General features: G+C 36.4%; 1 pseudogene; it reads left to right on the top strand.

The window, feature by feature from the left end:
* The first annotated feature begins 636 nt into the window (after positions 1–636).
* LOC117286578 lies at positions 637–1,545 on the top strand (annotated as a pseudogene).
* Positions 1,546–4,811: the final 3,266 nt, after the last annotated feature.

Here is a 4,811-nt window from a genome sequence, read left to right as displayed (position 1 = left end):
AATCTAGCATGATTAAGTTTATTTCAGAAACATAAAATTGTTTTTACATAGAGATCAAACTATGAACTTGCTACACGAAGAGTTTAAAGTGAAAAATTGCACAAGTATTTCAATAGATGAAGAATAAACTATTTGAGGAAATTCAATATTTATTTATGCTAGAAATCTTAGCTAACTAGACATTCAAACAGTTAAAATTACTGGATAGAAAAATCATTATACAAAAATGACAACCATCTGCAGTGGCATAAAAATTAAAAAAAAATTTGGGAATAAGTAAAATCTAATACTAAATATATAATATATCTATGTAAAGAATATTAAAACTATTGAAAAACATCAAAGAAGACCTAAATAAATATACAGAGATTGTGGTGGCTGTGTTGCATCATTACTTTTGTGGCCACTGTCCTGGAAGCCAGGCATCTCTGTCTGGGGCTGTCAAAATCATGTCCAGGCGAGCTAGGCGTGGTGGAACACACCTGTAATCCCAGAACTCAGGAGGCTGAGGCAGGAGGATTGCTGTGAGTTCGACACCAGCCTGGGCTACATAGTGAGTTCCAGGTCAGTCTCAACTACATAGTGAAACCCTGTCTCAAAAAAAAAACAAAACAAAAACAAAAACAAAACCACCAAAAACCCCAAAAACTCATGGCCAACCTATTCTGTTTTGGCATCAACAGTATTTAATATCAGTGTGGCCTATATCCATCTGAAGCCTTCACTCACATGCAAAAATATCAACTCACCCTGCTTGTAACTACAGATCTTAATTTCATAAAATACCTCAATGGTGTGGTGGAACAACTAAAAGATTGGCTCTCCAAGGATTCAGTTCAGAAACTGATAAGACATCATCTCAAATAATGAAAATGGTGAGGCCCTTGAAAGAGGGCAGCTTGATACTTAGTGCGAAAGGCTACAAAAGATACATTCATTTGATCTCCTGATTTACACAGACAAAGATTTGGTGTTACCAGAAAAATGAGAAGACTCAGGACCACAGTTCATTACCAATTCTGGGGAAATCCATCTTCCTTCATTTACTACCACAGTCCACAGTCAGCACAGCATGCTGGCCTAGAGAATTCCCATCAATGACTGATGAAGAGATGAGGAAAGCAATGTAATTAAATCTTCAAATGTGGTTTTTCTAAAACCAAGTCAACTAGAGTGGATATGTTTTATTTCATTGGTTAATTTTTAGATGGGCAAAACCAACATTATACTTTAATGAACTGTGTATAACAGATCCATTTTTGGGCTGTTGTTTGACTTAACAGAGTTAACATAATGAGCAGACTGCATATTGCTCCAGAAGAATAATAGATCTTATCCACACTATAATGTGAACTCCTTTGAAGGTGGCAACTGTAGATGGAAAATCTTTTGCTAATGAGCTAATTTCCTAGGTCATTTCGGTCGAACAGTTGAGCTTGATTCCAAATATGAGGAGAGAGATATTTGAAAGTAAGACAGCAAACAAACTCTAAACATTCTGAATCTTTAAATCCCGAAAGTAATGAATCATTGCTTTCCTCAATCTTTTTGTCATTATTTCATTGTATAGCTCCAACACTGACCATTTTTCTAATTATTTGATTATATTTTAATTTATGTAACTTGAAATCATAAAGCAATATATAATTGTACTTAATATATAATTCAATTCCTCTAATGCAGAACTCTTAAAATTTTTTTGGCTTATAAAATTTAGCTTTCAATGATAGAGAAGATATAAAATTAAATCTGTTTTTTAAATAAGTAAATAAATGGGAATTGGGAGATTGAATTTTGTAAAGATGTTGAGTTCCACTACTGCCCTGAAGTAGCTGGTACAGACCTGCTCTCCCACAGTAAACAGCTAGAAAGCTGGAGGAAAGCTGAGAAACAACTGTTTCAGATATTGTGACAACAGGAAAGGGAAGATTGTGATCTTTGAGAAAAGGAAAACAAATAAGGTAAGCCTTACATTTGCCCCCAGCTTCCTACCATGTGGCAATTTTGAGCTGCCAATAAAGGAAGAAAAATTAGGCAAACCAGAGGTCTTGGCTACACTGAAGACATAGACTGGACTTTGGTGAGATGAGAGTTGGAAGCTGAGGTGCAAAGGACCAGAGAGAGACAATTCTATAGGAAAGAGATTCCAAAATTTGTACCAGAGGCTTTTGATCCTGGCTGAAAAAAAATCTACACACGCAGAAAGTCAAACTCCACAATGCTGGGCAAAGACTGTCAGAGGCTTGAACTAAACATTTTCAGAGTATACTGGGATGTTCCATTTCTACTGAGCCAGAACAGAAACATCACTGGAACCATAGGGTGATCATAGAAAGTTTATTATACTCAAGTCAGCCCTGTCACGGTAAAGGCTATTCTAGACATCCTCTAACAGAGTTTAAAAATAATCCTTACAGCTGGGTGTGGGGGTATATACCTGTAATTACCAGCATTCTGAGAAGCTGAGGCAGGAGTATCGCAAATTCAAATCCAGCCTCAGCATCTTGGTAACTTAAGGAGACCCTGTCTGGAGAAAAAAAAAAAAAAAAAAAGTCCCAGGCAAATGCTGTTGAAATTTCTGGACATGATTATACTAAAAGAACATTCCTTCTTCCTAAACATCTATTACAAAATCTTCTTCTATTAACATTTATTGTGATTTCCATTCCTAATCGCCCTTCCTAGTTGATATGATAGGCCTCCCACTTACAGTGGGAAATATGCAATTAATAATAATCAGAATAGTGATTAAAAGTGGTCCAGACAGGAGCATCATCTGGGGCTTATTAGCAATGTGAATTCCTGGGCTCTATCAACACCTTCTGAATCAGAAACTTGGATTGAATCCAGCAGTCAGTATTTTACCAAGCCTTCCAGGTAATTCAGGTGTGCATACAAATTTAAGAACCTCCCGGGAAAAAAAAAAGTTTAAAAACCACCAAATTAGAAAATGAGTGTGTTTTTCAGTGGATATTAACATAATGAATCCATGTCTTTCTGAGGGAATTTTTCAGGAAGATTGAAAAAAGAGAGCTGTGTGTGGTGGTACACACTTGCAATTTCAGCACTTGGGAGGCTAAAGCAAAAGGATCTGGAGTTTGAGGTCAGCCTGGGCTACACAGCAAGACCCTATCTCAAAAAAAGAAAAAGAACAGCAGCAACAGCAACAACTTTAACCAAACAATCAGATTAACTGTTGCCACCAGCTACTATTGGTCCTTGCTTTAGTGATAATGGAAATTAAAACTAAATCAACAGTATGAACACACAGGCCAAAGCTTTAATTGGAAAGTAAGAGAGAAGATGAAAAAAGATTCCAGCTCATGTAGTTGGAGGGACACTCTGATGAGGAGGATCAGACTGGTCCACAAGTGAAGAAAGGGACCACTTCTAGGGGGTGCTAGTAGTGGACCACGGTTTGGTTGATAATTATTGCAGTCCTGGTTAAATCCTTGTGATTTGAGAAGCAATTGGTTCCCAAGAGCAAAATCCTTGTGACTTGAAAAATTTCAGACATGTGAGCCTCTCCTGGAATCCAAGGTGACAGCAGGTTTAAGGCAGTGGGGACTTCTGGGCAGAGCTGAATGTCCCTATAAACCTCTTATCTTGGTGCCCTCAGGCTTGAAGAGGGATGAAATAGACTGGGTAGATTTAGGGCCAATAAACCTTGTTTTGCCAACTTCTAGACAAACACTCCCTGAATGATTAACTGTGTCTATATGCAGAGTTGAGAAGGACTTGACCCAAAAAAAAAGGTCAGCTTTAAAGGTTCTACTTTTAGTTACCTCTTGGGTAAGTGAAGTGTAATGGCTTTTAGCAAAAACCACTTTTAAGTTCCTATCTTAGAAGAAAACACAAATCATGCTCTTTAATGAGTAACAGGTCAAGGGCCCAGGAGTTTGTCCTGTCCCTGTTTGTCCTATGGCATGACTATGCCCCTAGGACAAGAAAAATAGCCCTTTTGAGCCTCTTAGATGATGTGCATGGCCACTTTCACTATTAGAATTTGCCCTTGTTTGTGCTACTACTATGACAAGAAACATAAAGGGAAGGAAAGAACAAAAAGGAAGACTCTCTTTCCTTTTAAAAAAAAGTGTTCCACAAGCTTGAATAGCACATGGTTTCTCTTATATGAGAAACTCAATATAAAAATTAAGTGCAAAATAACAGAAAGACAAGAGGAAAAAATAGAGAAAAAAGTTTTTGTAATTAATTTAGAATAGAAAATGTATTTTAAAGGTTTTCCTTGATTTAATATAATTGTTCTCTGGGTTTTATGTTTTTTTGTCTATTAGTATGGCTGTTAACCGGTATGTATGATAATTAACTTTATAAGGACTTACAAGATAAATTAATGAATCTGATGCTGACAAAAAAAAAAAAAACAGACAGAGGTAGAAAGGAAGGGGGAAAATAAAGAATTGAGATATGTTATGTACATACACCGATTCCCCACAATGTATTTAATCATGTAATGCAAACGAGTACTAAAAAAGAAAAATATAAGACATCTGTTGAAATATGCTTTTTAAAAAAGTATTCAGTAGTTTGCAGCTGAAATGGATGTTTGATATTTGCACTTGTCATTGTGCCTCTTCTTCTTCCTAGCCATACTTATAAACAGGAATATGAAGACAGAAAAATAATCTACAGAACTTTTTCCAAATATCTCTCTTACTCCCTGAGAAAGCTTCCTGTAATTCTGACCCTGTCCTGCTACAATTGAGTAGGCCAAAAATAGTCCAAGTTCTTATGTACACTGAGGAAAGAACTGCCAAGTGTACACTTACTAGCTTTGTTTATTGAAGATC

This window comes from Fukomys damarensis, unplaced genomic scaffold (assembly GCF_012274545.1).
Source record: "Fukomys damarensis isolate Sample0158 unplaced genomic scaffold, DMR_v1.0_HiC HiC_scaffold_17, whole genome shotgun sequence".
Classification (NCBI taxonomy): domain Eukaryota; kingdom Metazoa; phylum Chordata; class Mammalia; order Rodentia; family Bathyergidae; genus Fukomys; species Fukomys damarensis.
Note: the sequence above shows the minus strand (reverse complement) of the source record. Positions and strands in the feature narration are given on the sequence as shown.